The sequence below is a fragment of the Papio anubis genome, chromosome 9 (genome assembly GCF_008728515.1).
Source record: "Papio anubis isolate 15944 chromosome 9, Panubis1.0, whole genome shotgun sequence".
Classification (NCBI taxonomy): Eukaryota; Metazoa; Chordata; class Mammalia; order Primates; family Cercopithecidae; genus Papio; species Papio anubis.
This window is the reverse complement of record NC_044984.1, coordinates 22,776,342-22,801,373: the sequence shown is the minus strand read 5'-3', so window position 1 is coordinate 22,801,373 and position 25,032 is coordinate 22,776,342. Positions and strand designations below refer to the sequence as shown.

At 33.3% G+C, this 25,032-nt stretch overlaps 1 protein-coding gene and 1 long non-coding RNA gene across 23 annotated transcripts in view; both read left to right on the top strand.

Moving 5' to 3' along the window:
* The window catches only part of SOX5 (SRY-box transcription factor 5), a 1,038,891-nt gene that overhangs the window by 625,485 nt on the left and 388,374 nt on the right, over nt 1-25,032 (top strand). The window contains exon 1 of one of the 22 annotated variants that reach the window (XM_017945733.3): nt 9,583-10,280. The exons of the other annotated variants lie outside the window; for them this stretch is intronic. The gene's annotated coding sequence lies outside the window, so the exon portion shown is untranslated. Of the gene's footprint in view, nt 1-9,582; nt 10,281-25,032 lie in introns of those variants that run through there. 22 annotated transcript variants of the gene reach the window in all.
* LOC108580926 lies at nt 7-24,157 on the top strand. Its single transcript, XR_001892577.3, has 2 exons — nt 7-3,077; nt 22,905-24,157. It is a non-coding gene; the product is annotated as an uncharacterized LOC108580926 (long non-coding RNA).

Here is a 25,032-nt window from a genome sequence, read left to right as displayed (position 1 = left end):
GTTTGTTGATAAACTTGTTAACATGCGTTTTTTGTTTCTTTTGTATCATTTTCCGGTCATTATGCCCTTTTGTCACCCAGCTTGAAAGTAATTAATCTATATTACAAGGTAGTTTAAGGAGTTTTTGCCCATAAACATGACAGAAGGAAAATTTAAAACAAAAGCTTATGGATGTTCATAGACATTTGAAATCAGTGTCAAACCTTAAATCAATTCAAACCTGAACTCGGCTCATTGTATTTCAAACCTCTCTTTTATCTAAGTAACATTTTAGTCACTTGGCTCTTTAGTGTTAATACATTTACTTTTGTCTTGTCTTAAAATTCAGAGATTTGTTTTGCTGTGGCTAAATCAGCATTTCTGTGTTATGTGTTTCTTTCTAAGTGTTGCTTATTTCTTATTATTTTTCTCTGTAACTTAGTGAAGGTGGTACAGCAGCGTATAAATGTATCTGATGATCATGCAATATGAGGATGCTAGTTATTATGAACCACATTATCTAAACGTACTATGCCGTCGTGATGAATTTTTATCTGGAGACATTTAGGTTTATTACTAAATGACGTTTTTTCTTAATGCCTTGTACTGAAATGTTTTGACTTAAATGAAATGTGGAGTGTGGTGAACAGAAAGCTGTTTATTTTTCTTGCATTAAGGATCAAAGTTCTTTATTGAAGTTAAAGAGATTTTTTTTTTTCTCTTCACTTTCTCATGGACAATGGGACCAGAAATTCAAAGTGGATATCTCTGATATTCTGTGGCCCTTCTCTTTGCTGAAATGAAAGCATTTGTGAATGAGTTTTGGTTTCTTGGAGTTATAAAATGTGTGTAAACTAGTAAACCATGTCTCATTCATGTGCTATGGAGATTTCTCGTACTTCAGGGACAAAAATAATTTGGCTACTAACGAATTAGGGCTACCTGCCAGTGCCAACACATAGTGTAGGTAAGAGGAACACTATAAAGAAAAGCTGCTGGCAGCAAATCCGTTGAAACTTTCATATGTAACAGCGTTTCTATTTCTGCTCTTCACATCTTTGAAAGAAAGTGTGTTTTAGAAAAGAAAATGTTAAAAAACAGAAGATATGATCTTTCTTAAAAATGTGTGTGTAGCTCCACTTTAATATTTCTCATTGTGGAGATGCATAGGGTTTCATTATGTTCTGTGCACTCTTGGTTCCCCTACCTTTCCCAATCATTTCTGTCACATTGAAACCTAAGGATCAGATGCATGAGAGTAAGTGTAATATGAAGAAATGAAATTCACTGCATAGAGCCAAAAAAAAGCCTCAGAGCCTTATATGATTTTGATATTGGCAGTTTAAGGGAGTTAGATCAATTGGGACACTGAGCAGAAATTTTATAAAGGATGTGTCCTCTCATTTAGGGCTTCAGGAACATTTTCAAGAAAAGAAGGGAAAGAGTTAACCTGTGTTGCCTGTTGTTAATTTCTTAGTGTAGGAGTAAAAGAAGAGGTAGACCCAAATCATGTTTTCTTGGCATATTTTTAATCAAAATTTATTTCAGAATGTAGTCAGTGTTTACATTAGTACTGAATTTGCCTTTTTTTTGTTTGTTTGTTTGTTTTTGTTTTTGTATTAAGTACGACTGAAATACTAGGGAGATAGATTGTTTGAACACTGGTTGTGAAACTTTTACAGAAGATCTTTCACATATCATTTTAAACTATGTTTATCTAATAAAAGATATCCTAATGAAAAAGAAATACAACACTGAAAATGAGAAATATTCCTTAACCTAAGAGAACACAAGTGGAAAAGTAATACTTTATTATACTATTAATTTTTCAGTCACAGTTAATTAGGTTGCTTGACAAAGTTCTAAAACACTTTTATTCTAATTGCAGAGTTAAAGTATTATTTGTTTGCCTACAATTCTTCCTTTGGTTATTTGCCCTGGGCCAGTGTTTGTTGGGCAATGGTTTTCAAAGTCCAAAGACTTTTTTTTCACTTCTCTCCTGAGGTCCCTTTGTCATTTTTTTTTTTTTTTTTTTTTTTTTTTTTTTAGCTAGTGAGTTTCATAATATGTTTGAAAAGAGGTTGCAGGGGGATGTCACATATAATTAAGGTTAATATTTCCTTCCTTTTTTCTTATCTGTACTCTAAGAGGTCTATGTTGGAGATTCGTTAGGATAATGTATAGTATTCCCATTATTTAGTGTACAACGGAATGAACTGGTGCTCAGACTGTTCAATTTAGTATGCATTCACTAATTCAACTTTGACCTTGAATGATAACTTAATATAAAATATCAGATTCGGATTCTTTGTCATCTATAATACAGCATTACGTATTATTATATTTTATGTAATATTCAAAGTACCAATAGTCAGACAGAACACCTAGGAATGGGAAAAGAAAGATAACTATGAATGCTATCCCTGAGAGTAGAACTTCTGTTTTCCTCCAGTCCTAAACATAACTACAATTTGGGAAATAGAGGAAAAGGTATTGTTTTTAGGACCGTAAGGATTATGATATATAAATATTTATAGGGTAATTATTTCTAAAAATGTTAGCATTACTCGACAAATAATATGGATCTAATTTGACCTATAAACAATTTAAGAATATTTAATACTTTAAAAGCATTCTTCTAGAGAAATAAAAGCATATCCAACAGATCCTGATAGCAATTTAAAGAATCAAAGTGATGGGACAATATATTTGGACTTTTATAAGTGAATGAAATGATAGTTGGAATTCACTAACAGTTATATGAAGGATTATTTTAGGGAATGTAATAGTTATACGTGTGTGCACATGCAAAAGTTAGAAAGCCAGGGGAAACTTTTTCATTTATAGGGCAGTTGATCTCTTGAATGAATCCTGCCAAATTCTAATGAAGCTGCAGTTTTGGCAAAAAATCTTGAAAGGAAGAAATATTTCATAGAAATACAAACAAGGTTCATTCCCGTTTTCTTGTTTGCAGCTCAGAATCCTGTGGCATGTGCTACAGGAACATATAATAGTATTCCAGCTTGAAAAAGATTAAAGGTGGTATTGTGGTGTATATTTAATGGAAAATTTGAACTGAAGACGTTGGATGAATCAAGGTATGCTCGAGTAACCTTTGGGGATATTTGAGGTTTTAGGTTGAGATAATAAGAAAGTTGAGTGTTCAGGGTCTAAAGCATACCTATCAAATGAATGAGTGTGTGTGTGTGTGTGTGTGTGTATAATATGATTTATCTCCTCTATAAATAAAATAATTTCCTCTCTTAGGTAAGATTTATATTTGCCAGTATCTTCACTGATTTTTTTTTTTTTGGAAATGTAACATAGTACCAAGCGCTATTAGCTAGATGTTAAGATCTCAAGTTCTAGTTCTTCTTTAAAAACTGAGATCTCTTTGACTCTTAGTGTATGCATCTGTAAAATTAGAAGATAGGATGGATAATTTCTAAAATCGGTTAACTCTAAAATTTCATTACTTTGAACTACATTTGCAGTGTCCCCAGCTCCTAACTCTAGTGGTCAGAATTCTTTGCATGTATGTAGCTATTTGGAGATTATCTCTATAGCCAGCCTTTACATGTAGAATCACTTCAGTTTACCTGTCAATTGTATCATTACACAGGAACAAGCAACCATAGTGTCTTAGGAGTTTTTAATCTAAATACCATGTGTAATTCTTATTTAGGATTAAGTGCCCAAGTTTGCTCTGAGCTATTTGAAGTGTTTCAAAAGATAAGATTCACATTCTATGATCCTGAAACTCTCAGGCATCAGATCACCATTCTGAACAATTATAAATATTGTAAAAGATAAATTTATGTGGTTAAATGAACAAGACACTATGGGGAAATATGAAAAGCCTAAGAGTGGCACTTTAGGTAAGGGATCTAAAGGTCTGTTTATAGGGATAAAAGAAAAGAAAAAATATGAAGATTCCTCAGGAGAGCATTAGTACAGCACAGGGGCTATGGACAGTATATGTCCTTATATGAATAATTAAAACATTGGGCTGGAAAGTAGCAAGATCAACTAATATTACAAACATGTAGTCCAAAGAAAAATTTTGAGTGTTTCTCAAAATAAATAACTATTAGCATTACCAGGCCAGCTAATTTGATATGCATTATACTATACTTGCTAGTTGGCAGTTTCAAGAAATTTTAAACTCTACAAAGCAAGGGAGTAGAGCAAAGAGCAATGAAGTATGCATTTAAAAAGCTGTATCAAGCAGACAAGCTTCATATATTGTTAATATATTTGTCAGGTTGCATGCTGTTTTTTTGTTTGGTTTTGTTTTTTTAATGCACTGTTGGAAAAACAGTGTAGTTATATCATCAGGAACATACATATCTAAGGTTCTTCCGCATTAGCTCTACTTAGAAAATATGTCTGTGGTATCATGAAATCTTTGTACAAATTAGTTTATATTTAATAGATTCATGTATTTGAGATAACAGGAATCTGCTATGTTAAAATTATTTTTTTTACAGAATAATTATGATGTAGATTTTTTTATTTGGTTCCTGCCACTTTTATTTAGGCACAAAGAATGGGTATTATTCTCTTGTTCTCCTTCTATAGATATAAATGTTGAAAAAAGAAAGAAAGAAGGAAAATAACCTCACTGAACCAGCACTACATTTAGAACTAGGACCAAAGAGAAATGTGCAAATATCCTACTGTTAAACCAGAAACAAAATCTGGAAATCATCCAGTTGGGCAACTTACTGCTAATATATTTTATAATCCAGCATTTAGTTATATACAAAGTTGGCATATGTTCCTACAGTTTCTAAATCAAGAATTAAAACTTTGTGATGTATAAGTCACTTACATCGTTTGGGTTTCAGCCATGCATCTATGAATGGACTTAAAAATAAGTATAAAATTATTTATCCCCCAATGCAAATGAGCCAGCTTAAACTTATAAAAATTATAAAAATATTTGGATATGTCTGAATGCAAGCCACTGCATTCAGATTTTTAAAACTAAGTTTAATTTTTGGCAAATGTAAAATGATGAGCACTTTAATAAAAATGATTTTTTGTTTGATAACGTACTAGTCAGATATCTGCAAATTATTTCAGCATATAAAATAATACATGTAAGAAATTGGTTAACTTATATTTTAGTTTTGTAGTTAATATAATTGTTTTAAATGTACTTACGATTATTGTTCCCAGGTAACGTGTGCTTAAATAGCAGCAATGCAACTATAGTTTCCTCTAACTGCTTAGTGCTAATAATTAAATATTCCAAAAACACATCTCTTATCACTTTATATATAGGACATCTGATGCACTAATAGTTATTTTTGCAAGTATCAGTATATTAAGTATTTGAGTAATGAATTTGCTGATTTAACATATTCCTATGCTTTAAGCTGCACAAATTAAAGTTCACTTATTTTTGCATAATCACGAGAATGAATCATTTCATAGAATAAATGATTGAACAACTAAAAACAGTGATTTTTCTGTTAACCTAAGAAGGTCACACACATACTATTGCTTTTTAAAGTATTATTTGTACAAACATTTTGAAAACTAGAAAACATTAAATAACTTAAAGACACAATTATGTATACAAATCCAGTGCATTATAGATTTTCATAGTAAAAGCAACATAAGAGGTTTTGCATTGGCTACATATTCTTTGGACTCTAAGTTAAGCTTGAAGAAATACATAGATTTCTTTTTATGGGGAACTCTATAGCAAGCAAACCAAATCACCTAAGAAACAGAACCCTTATTTTTGATAAAAAATTGTTTTCACAGATATAATCTGTTGAAAGCCAGAAGCCATCCAAAGTGCTGATACCAATTTAAGAAGATGATCTTTTGCCTTAATTATACATCTGGGAAATATTAGCTGAACATTTTGTGGAGAACAGTGAATACCTTAGTTGCCAGTTGTCTAAAATGCTGCTAATGATCGACATAGTGCCAGTGTTTTGATGGCTAAAACCTAGGCTGAATATGAATACAAAGAACACAGTTGGGGGAAAAAAAGCGCACATTTTATACAAAACAGATTTCAACCATCTGCTTGGCACTTAAGTTGTGACTATAGGCAATATATGAAAGAGGCCACTGTCCACGTTAAGAATGGTATTACTTTTATTGGTACCTTAGAAAAACCATAGGGGTTTGAATGCATGTGTAACCAATGATTTTCTTCAGCTAAATAATGCAAACAAGGGCCTCAGCCAAAATTTTGTTCCCTCCATAATCTCTTCTATGTCAGTCTTCTTATCCTGGCAAAATCGGTTTCACTAATAAAATAGGTATAGTGCTGTACCTCAGGATATTAAATAATACCAAACAACACTAAGCAAGTGGCCCTTAGGATGAGAACCCCAGATGGTTATGAGAGAAAGTACTGTTTGCTTTAGGAATAGGTTATATTCCTGAGTCTGTTGCCTGAATACTATGGTGCATGTCAAATTAGCATGGAAGTTAATGGTCCAGAAGCACTTCTAAATTTAATGCTTTCCCATTTGTTCTGAATTTATAGTATTAAATCAGAGCAGTACTGTTTCATCACTAGTTCAGTAAAGGAAAATCATGCCATGGGTAGGAAATTATAGGCAAAATCTAATTGTTTGACCCATTTCGTTTACCTAAAGGTGAGGGAGAAATCCCAAAATGCTCAATAGAAGAGTATTGGTAAATATCATACATTAGATGCTTTTATATTTGTAGACCAGTTGACAAGAGCTGTTATAGACTGTTCCTTAGCATTATAGTAGGCAAAACATAAATTTTTGACTAAGTAATGATTTGACCTTGTATTATCTTTAGCTGAGATATATTTTGTATTTTTAAACATTAGGAAAATCAAGCTATTAGAATGTGTTAGCTTATTGATTTGTCGAGGTTGTATATGTAGGTTGTATGAATTGATAAATACATATTGAGACCTTCTTAGCTCTTGATGAACAGTATGTGATTTAGGAAAGCATAAAGAAATGCTCTCAGAGTCCCTCTCTATTTGTGCTCCTTTCCAATATGGTGGCCACTACCCACATATCATTATTAAGCATTCGAAATGTGACTAATCTGAGCCAAAACGTCCTGTAAATATAAAATACGCACTGGCTTTCAAAGACATAGGTTGAAAGAAAGAATGTAAAATATCTTACTAAGTTATAAAATGTTGATTATATGTTGAAATGACATTAGGATATATTGGCACAAATAAAATATATATTAAAGTTATTTTCACCTCTTTTTAAAAACTTTTTAAATATGACTACTAGAAAATTTAAAACTACACGTGTGCCTCTTATTTGTGGCTCTCATATTTCTATTGGATGATGCTACTTTATACCTTCCTGTGACTGGAGGGAAATCAAAACTTCTATCTTTATCTAGATTCTAGTGGTTCGTAGCTCAGTAGGGTAGCAATCAGTTAGAAAGACCTAGGGGTTTATTAACTGTCTTTATTCTTAGCTTTCTTCTAGAAGGTGGAATTGTATTACTTTTTTAAAAGCTACAGTAATTAACACTCACATTCATAGATGTATTATTTACCTCATGAATACTGTCACTTTCTTCAAACTTCCATGGAGTTACAATAGAAAGGAAGATGTTTGCTTAAGAATTATATAAATTATTTTAGAGATTATATGTTTGAAATGGGGAATTAGATTTACTGTTTTGAAATGCCACTATGTGTATCTTTAATTTTACTATTGAGTTTTAAAGAAGTTTGTGGAGGGGTAGGAATACCTTCAGCTTTTGTATCCCAGCTGATACTACACACAGTTTCTTAAATTGACCCACAAGATGTGATCCAAACTTTCTCTATACATATGGAGATACACTTATAGAGATAGATATAAAGATAGAGCTAACATTCAGTATGTACTTATTATGTGCCAGACTCTGTTATAAATTGCTTTACATGCATTATTTCACTCTAGCCTCACAACAATCTTATTCTTTACCTCATTTCACAAATGAAGCAAATGAAACAGAGTTGCCTAATTTCTAGGTAATAAGTGGAAGAGCTGAGATACAAACTCAGACATTCAAACTCTAATTATCACTCTTAACCATCACATTATAGTATTGATCTAGAAAGTAATGTACTTCCATAACTTTATAATCTGTTATTTATTTTAGTGGCAGATATTTCTTTCTTTGTTGAACAACTACATTTTAAATTCCTGCTATGCCAGGTGTTATATTAAATGCTGAATAAATGTTGAAAATGTAGACGATATAAATGACATAAAATAATTGTGATATAAACTTTGAATTTTTTTCTGAATGAATTAACTCATTCATTGCACAAGGTGGTATGCTGGGTAGTGGATATCCAGGCATGTGTACACTTATGTAAAGGGTTTCTTGGTAATGGCTACTTGGGACTGTTTTTGAGAGATACTGACTTCCGGTGCACATTATAGATGGATACTTCTTACTAGGAGAAGTGTAACTATTTAGTATTTCTCAAATATCCATTTCTCAAGTCCTTTGTAATAAGCCACCTATTGAAATAATATCTTTACAGAGAGACAGTATTTTTGCTTTAAAAATTTATCTGATTTGTATTTGATAGCTCAGTAGGCAGAAAGCCTCTTTACAGTATAGTAATTCTTAAGTGTGTCAGTGTTTACATCTCATGTGGGGATATTGATTTAGAAAAGTTTATGATGAATTGGTAAATAAGGGTATAATTAATATGATATTAATTCTTTAATTCGTAGCCATGATGAACTAATTTTATTTGGGTAGCAGGAAGAGTGTGGTAATTTTGAGTAGAAAACTCAATTAAGTATGATAAAATAATGTGACTGATAATATGATTGCAGTTTTATGGTAACAATAAGGTATTGGGGAATGGAAATGAACCTCATGTTTTTCAGCCACTGGATTTTTCGGTTTTACTGATGGATGAATATACGTTAATGTAGACTTGATCCATGGATCTTTGTTTCAAGTCTTAATCTTTTAAGTGTTCCACATGTAGATATGTCCAAGGCTTCTGTTGGTTTTTTTGATTTCTTGATACCTTAGTAAGGAGAAGCCATCTAATTTTGTAGTTGCAAGTGTGCTTTGGAGTCAGACTGTTTACATTTATTTTATAGCCTCACTATTGATTAGTTCTGTGATCTTTGCGATTACATAAACTCTGCATGCCTTAATTCTTTAATCTGTGAAATGGAGATTATAATTATTCCCATATTATAGGTCATCTTACTGCTTTAATAGGAAATCATTTATAACTTAGCATGTTTAGGAAATGTATGTTATGATTATTCTTTAACAGATGTTAATCATGTAGAAAGAGAAAGAGTTCTAAGAATACTCCATATAATATGGTAGGTAACATTGAACTACCTATGGATATATAAATATCAAGTACTAGTAAATTATGCTGAATATTATGTGTTGTATAAACCAGTGGTTTATATAGGATTTATCAGAACTGTGGCTGCTTAAGAGGTTGAAAAAATATTTAAAATAAAATATTCATGTTGTATAATCATTTATATTTTATATATTAGACATATATTATAAATATATAATATACTTACATCATGTATGTGTATGCATACATATATACACATAATCATGTGATATACATATGCATATGTATAATATATAAAATTGATTTTTGACATGAATATTTTATATGTATGTATGTGTATATATAAAGTGAAATGGGGGAAGAGAATTTCTAAGACTGAAACCTTAGCTGGGAATAATTCTGAGTTATCTGACTCATAATGAGGTTTATACTTGTTGTTTTCTAATGGAAAGAAGCTCACTATTGTATCAGTAATCACAATTGTTTTAGGAGCCCTGATATCTGAGGGAATAATTTATTTTATGAATCCTTAAAATGTCTTCAACAGAAGTATTACAGAAAATTCAGAGGCATTGTTCACATTGCCATTTTTAGTAGAGACCAGATAAGAAAAAGAATATTGAATGATAACTAACTTAGTGGAAGAAGGCATTTCTATAAGTAGCTAAACTAATGTTTGCCAGGTATGTAGATTTCTTGGTGAAAGGATACAGGCAGAGATCTAAGAAAAGGCTAACAAGTCCTTTAAACTATCTCCTTTAAATAACAGTTGTTACATCCAGGCTGTTGCTAAGAGATGAGGAACAATCAGTTCTTGACTGAGTTGTATTCTTGCCGAGATTGAGGGCACTCCCACCTCTGTCCTTAAATTTGCTCTGGATTTAAGAGTATATAGAGACAAAGCAAGAATTTTCCTCAGGAAGCACTTTTGGATCTGCTCAAGTACCTGAAGAGCATCCCAGTGAGACCCTAGAATTCGGTATAGTAAACATAGCACAAGTTGTCTGCATTTGAGGCGTGAAAACTTTATATTTATTGTTCTGATCCATTGCCATTTCTGCAGATTTTGAGCAATACTGCATCTCACTGGGCCCTCCAGGTTGACTTAATTTTGAAAGTCATCCTAAAAATTAAATTAGAAGATAAGGTAACTTTACATGCTTTCTCATGATTTATTTGCACATTTGGAATGCTGTAGACATAGAAATATTTCCATTTTGATTTATTCATTTAAAAATATTTATTGATCACTTACTTTGTGAATACCAGTAGGTCCCCCTTATCTGCAAGGCAAGAGACATGCTCTAAAACCCCCAGTGGATGCCTGAAACCATGGATAGTACCAAATTCTGTACGGTATATGTTATGTTTTTTCCATCCGATAATTGAGGCAGGATGCATAGTGTGGATAAACTGGACAAAGAGATGATTCAGGTCCAGGATTAGCTGGAGCAGGATGGCTTGAGATTTCATCTTGCTTCTCAGAACAGCACACAATTAAAAACATATGAATTCTGTATTTCTGGAACTTTCCATTCAACATTTTCAGACTTCGGTTGACTGTAGGTAAATGAAACTTCACAAAGCAAAACTATGTAAAAGGGGGTCTACTGCAAGTTATCTGGCAGGAGAAAAGTACACATCAATGTGAATGAAAGCAATGGGGATGGCTACTGCAGGAAAGAGTAGGGAATAAAAAGGACATTTTATAGTTTATCATTTTAGCAACATGAGAATATTATTTTAAAATACTGCTCTTTTCCACTTGCAAACTAACACATTTTCAAAACTAATGGTTTTGTCTGTGGCATAATTATTCTAGAACTTCAGTTTATGACAATGATTAGGTACTTATAGATCATGATGGTAAATCTAAGAGATCAACCAAGAAGATTTTTGATTTTACATTTATTATAACTGAAAACACTATGGTCCCCTAAAAAATATTCATTTAATCAGATCCAGAAACCTTTTTCATTTTTCCCTTTTTTTATTTCAAAAAAAGTCAAATGTACTGAAAAGTTGAAATAATAGCACAGTGAGCATCTCTATACTTTTTACTATTAACTTTGCCCCCTTCACTTTCTATTTCTTTCTTTTCTGATTCACTTGAAAGTAAGTTGAGGCTAACATTCCTAAGAACTAGGTCATTCTCTTATCTAATCACAATAATACTAGCAAATCCAAGAAAGTTAACATTAATAAAGTAATAACATTTGACATACAGTTCATATTCACATTTTCTAACTGTCCCAGTAATGCTTTTTATGCCTTTTAAAAAAGTTAAAATCAAGGATCCAGTCAAGCATCAAATATTGCATTTAGTTTCTAGCTAAATTGTAAATAGCACCCTGCCATCTCTTTGCCTTGACATTGACATTGACATTTTTGAAGAGTACAGGCCACTTGCTTCATGTAATGTCTCACGATCTGGATTTGATTTTATTCTCATGATTAGATTCAGATTAGATACAGGGCTTTTAAGACAGGTATTGGACCATCATTCTTTTTTATACCACTTAAGATTGTAATTAGATGTGTCAGAAGTAAGTACCTACCAAGTTCAGATTTTGGTGTACCAGGTTCATGGAAACTTTTTGTTTTGTTTTTTTTTTTTGGCTTAGATTTTTAAGAAATCTAATCTGTTCTGAGAAAGCTATCTGAGCTATGGTGATTTGTCCTGCATAGAGCTTAACTGACCCTTGTTGAGGAAATAGGGCTTCCTTAGTTCAAGAAACCATCACCACATAGTCATAATGTCTACTCTGAAGATAGCCATGAATATAATTTTTTTGCAGGTAATCTAAAAATATTGATTGCAAAGTCTGTAATAACATGACATTGTATAAGTGTATTTTGTTAGAGTTCATAGTTAGAACTACAACATTTGTTCTTTATGAAAAAATGTTAGATGCCACTTACCTCAGTCAAAACAGATTCAACTCATTTCCTCATTTGTCATTCACTGTTCACAAATTGAAAATCAGAAATAATCTTGTTTAAAGTTTCAAAACATTTAATAAATTTTGAAAGAAATTAGAAGCAAGTACAGGCTATTCTCTTTTAACTCTACTTTTCTGCTATTAAAGAAATATATTTCAAAATCAATGGGGTGATATTTTTGTTACCAAAGTTTCCTAGTTCTCTGTTCTAACTCCTTTATACCATGCCTCTCTATTCAGACAGATTTATCAATTGGAAAGTTGCCCCACTTTAGAGGTAATGTACAGCACAGACTTTAGAGTCAGATGCCTGTATTCAGATCTTGACTGTACATTTCACTGGCTGTGTGATGTGAAGCTAGTTATGTAACCTTTCTGAATTCCATCTTCCTCATATGTAAAATGGTTTTTTTGTTGTAAATAATTGCATGTATGTAAACTGTTTAAAATTGGACCAAGCATATAGTAAGCACTAAATAAATAGTAGCTATTAATATTGTTGATGAATTGTCAATATTTGCAATAACTCATAGGGATTCCTGAATAGCACTTGGACATTAGAACAGATTTTTAAAGCAGTAGTAAAATATTTGTGCATTCTTTCATGAAATATTTATTGAATATTTTGTATATGCTAGACACTGCTAGTTTCTAGAGATTTAAAAATGAATAAGAAATACATGGCTTTTGGAGATCACGCCACTCCAGCCTGGGTGACAAAGCAAGGCTCTGTCTCAAAAAAAAAAAGAAAGAAAGAAATATGTGGCTTTTGTCCTCGTGAAGCTTATAGTTTGGTGGGAGAGACATATTAAGCAAGCAATTGCAATAAAGGAAAATGTGAGTGGGGAAGTAAGTTCAAGTGTTATGGTAGAACACAAGGAGTCCTAATCCTGTTCTGTGTGTTAGAGAGGGTATTTCTGGGGAGGAGGTGCGAACCGAAAGTGAAGAATGGTAAATTTTCCAGACCTAGACAGTCGTATGGGCCAAGAGTGTGGGCTGTAGAGTACAATCCTCCATAGTTTATGAGTCTGGTTCTACCATATGCAAAATGAGTTTCCTTGGGTAAATTCTTTAACTTCCCTGGGCCTTCCTCAGTTTACTCATTTGTGAAGAGGAGATAATAATAGTACCTACTTCACAGGGTTGTTTTGAGAATTAAAAGAGATGATTAACAACAACTAAGAACTGTCCTTTTGACATTTTGAGTACCCAATAAATGTTGACTATATTACCAGAGGGTTCAGCATGTACTAAGCCCTGGTAACACCAATAAATCACTTGAAGGACCTAAAACACCTTAATTTATTCCTTAGGTATAACTGTACCATGGTTCTATGTTGCAAATTCCTTCAACTTTCATCCTCCTGCCCCTATAAATATATACAGAGCTTCCTTTTGTAGGTTTACCTGAGTCTGATCTTCAAAACACAAGTCTGAATATCAAACTAAGCATATTTATATTTTTTCTTGGTGTATTAAAAAATAGCATTTTGTGAGAGCAAAAAATAACCTAGCCAAATTGCTACATTCAGGTAAATTTTAAGTGGGTTTGAATAAATTAAAAACGAAGCATTCTACCAATGTTCTTGGAAAGTTTATGGAACAAAGTCTGCTTTACCAATGTGAACAACTTAGCCATTTTCTCTGCACGTTGCCCTCCTCCCCACATGACACAGCAATGCAGTTACATTTATTGGTTGTTTACTTTTAATACCCTTCATTCCACTAAGGTTTGTGAGGGGTGAGAAAGGGAGTTCCAGAATGCATAGTTTGAACTGAAAAGAGATGTTGTGTGGTCAGAATGAGGATGAGTAGAGAAATTGTAGGGAAGATTTAGTTTTGAACAGCCTGTTGATTGTCCTCTTTTATTAAATGGAGATGCTAAAGAATGATTTGATTTGATTAAACTGTTGTTATTATCCTCTTCATTGATGGACTCTGATAAACTTCAATGCTGTTTTTGAACTGCAAAATTTCTAAATATAACATTTTCTGTTGGTTCAATGCAAGCTATCATGTTAGGTTATGTCTTAAAAAGTAGTAGTTCTAAAAATTGTTTGCAAAGGTATTAAATATCAGGTGGAAACACTTATTTTTTTTACAAAATTAAGAATTGTACAAGTGTAGATTATATTGATGTATGCTATTTAATCTCCTTTTGTGATCTTAATTATGACAAGTTGGATTTTGTTAGAAAGGTTGTAGTTTTTTTCTTTCTTTCACAGTGGGATTAAATAATTTTAACAGCTAAAAGGTTCATTTTCACTTTTCTATATTGGATACTTATTGTCAAATGCTCAGATAAATGCTAGCCCCATGATGTGTGAACTTTGGCTCATACTTAGAAGACCCCTGAATTTAATTGGCTATCTGATATTCAGCTCACAGCGCAGAATGTTTTTATTAAGGAAAAAAATGAGGGTGGGAGATAATGAAGCAACATTATCCCTTTTAACAGTTTCCTAACTGACGGTTTTGCTTTTAAAATTCTCTTTCATTTATATCATTGTTCAATATATAACTTTGTTTCTACAATGTAACATACTTTAAGAGTTTATATTAGTTTGTCTGTTTTACAGACTTTAATGTGAGAATAATCCGTATTTGGAAGGAAATGGGTTGTTGTTGTTTAAGGAATTGCTCTTTGTGAGATAATTCAAAGTCCCTTCTGATTGTTCCACTTTTAATTTATCCATATGTCTGTAATACTGCTATGGTTTTAATGTTAAGCTTTTCTGTGTTTTTGTTTCATAGAAGGCATATTTTTTAAAAAACTACCAGAAGAGTCATTTAATTTATTATAATTTTCTTTCAGATATTATTTTAGTAATTATATTTACTTGCAATAATTTAGCAACAGCTAATTAATAATGAATTGACAGTTTAAACATAGTAGTGGATAATAAAAATTAAAGACCCATAAAATAAGCAATTTTCTTTTAGGTTCTTAAGTTTCATACATTGAATGTCAGTTTCTTGGGCTTTAATATTAAAGAGTTCTATTTCAGTTAAAGTGTAACTTATCAATTCCCATAAAATTCCTTGGCCACACCTGAGTACTGAGCAACATTAAGGACAGAGAGGAAAATCTGTATTTCTGCTTCAAAAGGGCCCTCTGCTAATGGATGTTGAATCTCTGAGATCCTGGTTTTCTTGGCTGCTTGGATTTACTGCAGGTCCTATGTTTTTCCTGGTACCTAGTCCTACTCGGATTTTTTAGCTTTTCACCTGTATTTTCTCTGGGCTAATCTGGCTTCCCTTCAGGCTTTGTTACCTTATTTCTCCAGGGAGCTGTGCTGTACTCCACTGTCCTTCCTCATTTGCCCAATAGATTTTCACTGGGGAGTTCCATGACTGTTAGTTGCCCTGGTTCCATCCTCTCTAGTTGCTCCTTCATGCTCTTATTACTTGAGAGTGCATTCATACCCATCTAATGGCTACTAAATCTTCTGGGTTCTGGAAAATGTAATGCTTTTCTGGAGACAAATAAATTTCAAGGTGAGCTTATTTGTGACTTTTTGAGGATCTCTGTGTTGTGTGGAACATGATATTAGCACACTGAAAGGTATAAACAGAGTTTGGTCTTACTCGTGATCATCAAAGTGTAAGGCATTTACAGCAGACCTACCAACAGTTCTTGAAGACAAAGTGCAATCAAGCAGAAGTACTATCTTACATATTTGTTAAAGATGGATTTTAGCATTGTAGGTTCATTTTTAGAAAAAAAAAAAAAGAAATGATGTTATAGATGGTATAACTTGTCCTTAAACTATGATGGAGAGATTTTAGGCTTTATATAGTCTGTGAGGTAAACAGGAAAATTAAAATAACTATTGGTCATGATCATCATTATTTTAACAAGATGAAGGATTTTCCACTAATTATGGAAAATATAGGGTCTCAAATCTTAGATCCTGTAGCCCTACTTATATGTATTTCCATATGTATGTGTGTATATAAAGCGAGAATGAAAGAGAGGGAGATAAAAAGGAGAGAGAGAAGGAAAAAGAGGTGTTAACTTGGAGAGAAATAGAGATAGTGATGAAAAATGAGGAGTGGCTTTAGTAAAATGCTATGAATTCTTCACAGAAGTGATACACTTCCAGTGGAAAGGATAGCCCTTCTTTCTCCCATAAGTAGAAGTTATTAAAGAACCAAGAGCCTCCCCCAGAATGGTTATGTAGTTTATTTTAGGTGAATTTGAATAATTGCTGTAATGGTTAAAGGCAGTCAAGAACTTTGCTAATTTATAAGAATGTTTTATAAAGTTGATTCATAAAATCCAGACTATAATCCTTTTGGAAAACAAAAAACAAAAAACAAGGAATGTCCAGGTTTTAAAATGAGGTTCTCTAATAGTGGTTGTTCTAATTTTCAAAATTTGTATTAGCAGATCATCTTTTTCATTTTTTAGTAGTAAACATGATAGATAAGAATTGTGAGGTCCTTTCTGGCATGCAACAAAAAGTTCCTTATCCTATTACCTAATGCAGATGGATTTTAAGTCCTCTGGAATAGGCTGCTTCTTAGTATTGCACTCTCTCCTAAAGTTGATAAACCTTGCAATCTAAGTGTTTTGAGAATTGTGCTTCTCAAAGACATTCTCCCTGTAGATCATTATGACTTGACAAGCATATCTCACAGACAACCTTAGCCATATACTATTTGTTTGACATTATTAAAAAACACTCAAATCTGTCATTACAATTATGCTTTTTTTGTAGGACAAAAATGTGTCATTTCTTTGAAACGAAGAAGTGAAGTGCTCTCAGGGAAAAAAAAACATACAATTTTGAATATACTAAACATAATCCATAAGTTCAGGTAAAGCATAGGATTTTGAATATACTAAACATAATCCATAAGTTCAGGTAAAGCATAGGATTTTGAATATACTAAACATAATCCATAAGTTCAGGTGTCCTTACAGGAACATTGATTAAAAATATACTAAACCGGTGAATTAGTAATATTTTGTGTCTTTGTAATACTTGCTCTCCCTGTGTAGATGATTTCTTGCCTGAAAAGCACAGATTACCTATTTTCTTCCCTCCTACTATATATATTACAGACTCTGAGAAGTCCTACAGTAAAGAAAAAGAAAGAAAACTTGTTTCATGTAGCTTACCCCTAATTTATTTGGTGAGAGAAATTTTCTTCTTACAGTGCATCTTCTTAGGAGATGTACCACTGAATACAAAATTGAAAATACCTATTTAAAAAGATTCCAAAAATGTGAGGAGTACAACTACAGGTTCAACTAATTTCAATAAAAAGTATTATGAAGTATTATGGTAAATAAATATGAGCTAGTTAGCAATTAAAATATCAAGCCATTCCAGTGTCCTGGAACTATCAAATTGATGATGGATAACTCCAGCATGTTACTTCCCTTACTGAGTCTGTTCTCACAGCAGCCTGCAGGGCTGATACTCAGTTGCTATAACCAGTATGGTTACATTGGTTATTGATTGCCAACATTTATTCTAATTGGTTGGTGCCACGTTATACTCTTTTGTGAGCTACTTTATTTATCATTTTTAATTACACTAAAGGTGACTGTAAGGGTTAAGTGAAATATTATTCATAACGTCAGAGCAACATATACAGGCATAACTTTTATCAGTTTGTTTCTAAGATCAGTTTATTTATAGGAAAACTGGGATAAACAAATACGATTTATATCACTTCCCCAAAAATGTGATTGTATCTTGAACAGATTTCCTTTGCTAAAATCATTTATGGCATAGAATATTCAGCCTCAAACCATATAATGTGGTTATGGACCTCTTCAATAAAATTTTAAAACAACCTTGTAATAACTTTCCTACATACAGATTACTAGTCACCATTTACATTTACTGTTCATCTTCATATTTAACTTGACCTTGTGATGGAGTTTTCAAAGGAAAATACTTTTTCTGGCACCTATCACTAAATTGCCAATTATATTCTGAAATTGCCTGTGAAGTTTTTCTTGTTATATAAGACAGGAGTATTACAGAAGATGATGTCAGAGACCAGCTATGAACCACTTTCCTATAAATTGGATATTAGTGACATATTAAAAAATCACATTGATGTACCTCTTGCCCTCTACTAAAAATTAACATTAACTCAATTCAGTAAATTATTCGAATGTAACACACAGAGAATTATCAAGACATACTGTGCATTTTTGATTTGTGAGAGAAATTCCATTGAATTCTACCTATAATAGAGAGGCAAAGCATTGTACTGATGTATGAGGTCATAATTGTGATTTGTGGCTGCATTATGAAAATATTATATTGCTAGGAGAATTATAAAATCTCACACCTATGGTAATATATTTGTGATAATTCATTGGCATGATACATGAACAATATACCATGGCTTGGGTTTTCTATTAACTTATTTTATGAGCAGGAATGAAAGAAGTTTAAAATTAAAATGATAGGGATTTAACCATGTGAGCTTAACCAAACTTTTTTCAGTTGAAAATATTGACCTTGTTGAAGTATCAATTATTTGATGACCTGAAGTCAATAGTAATAATTTAAATACCTAAGAAAAACCAAAACAAAGTAACTTGCTGCTATGTCAATTCTGTGAATTCCTGTGATCTATTTTTTTTCAAAATTTCTTCCCTTCAAATTTCACATTTGACTAAATATTCTCTAGGAATGATAACACAAATGGAAGGCTGAGATACTGGTAGCCTGCAAGTTATAGACTTTACAAATGTAATATTTCTCTGTTGCACCTGATTTAAACTTGCATCACCTTCACTTAAAACTAAGGACATTCTGATAGAGAAGAAAATATTGTATTAGCATTTTTGGTGCTTTCACCAAAATTGCACTGTAATTTGTTAAATTATATAAGGCCTTTGTAAATTTAGCTTCCCATAATTTTAATCTACCATGTCACCTTGTGTAATTTCTTGATGATAAAGTCTGGTCCCAGGTCTGTAAAAAAATGCGGGAAGAATTGCTACAGTAGTAGCTACAGGCTGAGGAAGTAGTGACAATGTAGCCTATCAAGTATGAAAGAAGCAATAATATGATATTCTTTATGCAGCTTAATCGCTGACATTAAATTCATGTGAGATTTTTGGTATTTCCATAACATTCATAAATTTTTAAGATCACTTAGATATTCTAACATACTAAATATTTTATCTTGGTACAATTCTGTAAATATTTGTTGAATGTATACTAAATCGTAAGTCTTTTTTTTTTTTTCATCCTAAGCCTTTTAAGGCAACATTTGTGGAAAAGGTTTGACAAAAATTCTCCCTCAATGTTTTTCATTTGAGTGGTAGAAATGCTGATATAAGCATCACAAGACAACTTTATAGAACAACTGCAGTAGATACTCATAAAATGTCATTGGAGTCCTAAGAAGTGAAAGATAAATTCAAACTCTGAAGATTAAAGAAGGTTATACAATGGTGGTGGCTTTCAAACTGGTACCTAGAGGTTGTGTAGGCTTTTGGAGCACCCCAGTATAGGGTTGAAAGGACATTTCAGATTTAGCACCAGCATAAATAAAACCACGTAATCATGATCAGCTTTGAACATGGCAAGAATCTCGTGTGACTGAGATACCGGATATAAAACATAAGCTGGGGACAGGCTATGGAAGACCCTAAACTTCAAAACTGGCTGTTAGTTCATAAGCAATAAAAAGTATTGTTCTTTGAGCTTGGGGCGGGGATTGCATTATGGAGTTTATGATAAAGTGTCTTTTGGTCATGGCACTTCTTAATTTAACGACATGTGATAACTCTGAGTTGCCTGCAGCATCCTCATGGCTCAGTGCTAGGTACATTTTTGACGTTCAATTGATGATTATTAAATTATCAGACCTTAATTTCACCTTCTAGCTGTTTATCCGACTATTTGTCTAGCTATTTGTCTACCGATTCCTACTATGCATGCTAGTCTGTAGCTATTGTATATCATTCTATATTTCTTTTAATTATTTGCTTTCGTTATGCCTCTACATATTTATTTATGTATTCATTCATTCATTTATTTTTGAGTGGTATAACTTCATCCTTTAAGAAGCTTCCCTTGGCCAGGCGCGGTGGCTCACGCCTGTAATCCCTGCACTTTGGGAGGCCGAGGCTGGTGGATCAGGAGGTCAGGAGATCGAGATCATCCTGACTAACACGGTGAAACCCCGTCTCTACTAAAAATACAAAAAATTAGCTGGGCATGGTGGCGGGCGCCTGTAGCCCCAGCTACTCAGGAGGCTGAGGCAGGAGAATGGCGTGAACCCGGGAGGCGGAGCTTGCAGTGAGCGGAGATGGCGCCACCGCACTCCAGCCTGGGCGACAGAGTGAGACTCTGTCTCAAAAAAAAAAAAAAAAAAGCTTCCCTTGACTAACTGAGAGTCATGTACTCCCTCTGGCATTTGCACAGAATCTTCTTTCTACCCCTATTTCAGTATGTTTACCAGTTGTTTTTCCTCGCTAGACTGCAATGTCACTAGATTGTGAGTACATCAACTAAAATTCATTAATCTTTATTTCCTCATGCCAAGCACAATATCAACACTACATAAATACTTATTGAATTGGATTGAATTTTCAAACTTCATACAGATTTAATAGCACTTGAACTTACTTTTAACATGGGATATATATGACACACGTTACATATAAATGTAGCTCTAGGCTCTCATTTTCTCTGTAATAGTGTCTAAAGACCGGTTTCAACTTCACCTATGCATATGAAGCAAAATATAGTAAATTAGAGAGAAATATTTGTAAGACACAAGTGACCCATGAATGCAGGTGGATTTCCTCTTCTTTTTTGTGTATTTTTCTTGACACAAAATCCTTGGTTTAGTTTGTGGACTGTTAATTGTAAATTTAAAGGAGAAAAATATAAGCACCGTGTATGGGTTGAATTTCAAAAATGATATTTTTTTGAAGTATCACAGTGAAATTCTTATATTCGAAATGATATATTGATAATGGACACATGACATTAGACATTTTGTTCTTTCCTATTATTTTGTTTTTCTTTCTTTCTTTTTATCAAGACTGAACAGGAAGCTGTATTGGCAACCACCACATTTGGTGGGATTCAGAAGGAGGTGTACCAGAAAGGAGTGAAAACAAAGACTGCTTTGGTCTTTTTTTTTAAAGGAAGAACACCCTAGCTGGTTTATAGTATTATTTCTCCCTGAAAAAAGTGGGAGGCCAGGGGGGAAATTGTCTGGTGTTTCAGCTAGTCCATCTTTTAGCCCTGCAGACTGCAATCATTTTTGTATTCTTTGCCCTTAATGAAATAATTGTTATATGCTGGAAGTTTGTGATTGCCGTTTTGGGTAGAATGAGGGAGTTTTACTTTGAAAAAAATAAATTAGTAATGGAGTGGCAGGGAAGAAAAGACAGAACAGCTTTTCTGTTTTCCGGTTTGGATTCTGCTAGTGGCTTTGCTGCCTTGCCTGCAGTGATGGGTTTTGCCAGAACTTAGGGAAAAACAAAGCTAAAATGGCAACATCTCTTAGGAAAATCTGTAAGATTGTAAGAAGGCTGGGTGGTTGTGGGGAGTGTGAGTTAGAGAGCAGATGCCTTTGGTCTGAGTTTCAGTCCTCACAGTCTGTTTGCTTTCTTGCTTTGAAATATTTTTTGTTTCTACCTCCTTGGTTTACAGGGAGCTGGGGAGGCTCGTTTTTGTTGTTGTTTTGAAATGTAAGTTTGCCAACAAGTGAAACAGAAAATAACTGCTGTGACAGACATGTCCCCTAAGACCTTTGCTTCTAAGGGAAACACCTCAGCTTCATGTTTAAAAACAGAGGCCCCAACATTGGAATACCAAATTCTTTTTGTCTGCTGTGCAACATGAAAATGAAAATTGTCCCTTTGGATTTTTTTACTTTTTTTTTTTTTTTTTTTTTAACAGGTCGTATCAACTTTGAGGTCTTAGAGCAGTAGTTTCACTGCTGCCATGATTTGCCTTTCATAGGGCATACATTGTGCTAGTGCTGAACAGCTGCTTTAAATTCTACTTAGGAACGGAAATTTGAGGTTTTAAAAATGCTCTTATTTAATCATGATCAGACCTCTTCTGATTGATGCACTGCTCCTGTTGATTATTTTGTACTTCTTTATTAGGCTTCCTTGGCAGCACAGAGGCTATTCTAACTTGGGTTCTCTTGAGAGCATATTAGGTGGATTATGTACCAGTAATTGTTTTAACTATATAGATGCAATAATTATTTTGGATATTTGGACAGTCACTCAACAAATATTTCATATATCAGACACTGTGTTAGCCCAAAGTATATAGAAATGAAGAAAATATCCATGATCTCTGTCTCATAAAGTTTACAGTCTAAATAATAGCTTTATCTAGCTATCCATTAAAAATTTTATGTACCCTTTTCATAATACTTGTTCTTAGCCATTATCAATATTATTAATAGACCTTGTAAACAGGACACTTTTGTTTTGAATCATGCTATTTTGCGTACATATACAAACCGCTTATTTTGGAGGACCTCAAATTAAGTAACTATGGAAAATTCAGGACTAGGTAAGATTTTTCAGATTTTCTCCACTAACATACTTCTTTTCTCCCACTTATAGACAGTTTTGGCAAGCATATTGCATAAGGAGTAGGTCCATGGATAAAAGCAATGGTATTCTTGTTTTCTTTTAGCTCTTCATGAGAAGATTCATGGAAACAATGTCAAGAAGCTTCTACTTCCAATTCATATGTGATCTGCCCAAAAGTTGTGATTCCTATACTCATCTTGGACCTAAATCAAAATGGGAAATAAGATAAAAGAAGCAGAAATGCTAGTAGTCCATGCTGGGGATTTTGTCTTAGAACTAGTCTATTACTAATCTAGAGAATCATCCATCTAGGCTACCACATTTACATAAAGATTGCAATAGGCAGTCTTAAAGTTTGTCTCTTACTTGAAATACACCGAGGGCCATCGCTCAGTGAAATACAAACAATATCTTAGAATTAGAAAATTATACCTCAGGTAAATTAAAATTTTTTAAAAAGGCAAATTCTTAAAAACATTCTTTTCTATTGCTTTTTGTAGAAAACATTTAGTTGTATTGGGAAATTTCTATTTAGAAGTTTATTAAAACTAACTTTTTTTTTTTTTTTTTTTTTTTTAGCAGAGATTAGAAAAGGCTTTCAGAAAAGAGAAAATGCCATAAGTGAATAGACTTTTAGGCAATAGTGCTGATTAAATAAATGCTGATGTTTGGCAACAGGGCTGTGGAAGATAGATGAGATATATAACAGAGTCTACTAATCATTTTTACAGGATTTTCTGGGACAATTTTAGTGTCAAATATAATAACAACTCATCCAAATTATCCAAAAGTCTCTCCATTTTGGACTCTATATTTTTCAAACTGTCTCACTCATTCATAACAGATACAAATATATTTGCCAGAAGATATGCCATTTTTAGGGTTATTTTTGTAAAAGATAGTTTCTGTATGTAGTGCACTTCAGAGAAAATCTCCAATAGAAGCAGTGTAGCGGCTAAAAGCGTAGACTGAGGTGAACGGCTCAGGGTCAACATTCCGCCTTGCTACTGAAGCTGTGGGACTTCAGGCAAATCACTTCACTTCTGATCCCTGGCATCTCCTGACCTCCATTCCTTGGCTTCCTTGGCTATAAAATAGAGATAGGAATAGTACCCACTTGCATGGCGGTTGTAAAGATTAGATAGGTAGGCAGGTAAGTAAGTAGATAGCCAGATACGGAGATATATCTCAGTGTGATATCTTAGTTACTATGTAAGTATTAGCTACATTTTATTACCACATTTAAATGAAAGAACTATGGCTAAAGTGACAACAAATACCAAGATATTATGAGATAGTTCTAATATTGAATGTATCGTTACTGTTTAATTCACATTAAACTAAAGCTCACAAACTGATGTACTGGCTGTGGGTGTTTCTTCTTTTTTCTTCTGATTATACTAACATTAAAAATCTGGACATTCCTCATAAAAATCCAGAGTTTTGGTTTTTCCTCATGATTGTATGAGTTAGCTACATGAAACTACCAATTTCACCTGGGGACTGTGAACCTCAGTGAGGTCACAGGAGCCACTCTAGTTGGGGCACATGCTCAGATTTCTGCAGCTTACCTGTCACTTAAATCCCCCCACCACCCCAAACACACACAGGCACAATGCAGGCATTTACTTAGTCATCTTCATTACTCATTGATGTTACCTATTAATTACCTTTCAGTCTCCGGATTTTTGTGATTTTCTGCAATGTGTCCTGATTTTTAGTGTAATTTTTTTTAATGTAATTTTGGCTGCTCGGGGTAAAATGGAAGAATTGGGGGCCATTTTTTTTTTCTTTTCTTTCTTTCTTTTTTTTTTTTTTTTTGAGATGGAGTCTTGCCATGTTGTCCAGGCTGGAGTGCAGTGGCACAATCTTGGTTCACTGCAACCTCCACCTCCCAGGTTCAAGCAATTCTCCTGCCTCAGCCTCCTCAGTAGCTGAGATTACAGGCATGTGCCACCACGCCCAGCTAATTTTTGTATTTTTAGTAGAGACGAGGTTTCGCCATGTTGGCCAGGATGGTCTCAAACTCCTGACCTCAGGTGATCCCCCAACCTCAGCCTCCAAGAGTACTGGGATTACAGGTGTGAGCCAGCGTACCTGGCCAATTTTTTCTTATATGTATCAGTCCCTGAAATATAGGCAGGTAAAATATTTGAAAGGCATGGTTAAGTATAGCAGGACTCTAGTATTTGCCAAATCCTTACAAGTAGAAAAATAATCAACAAGTAAAG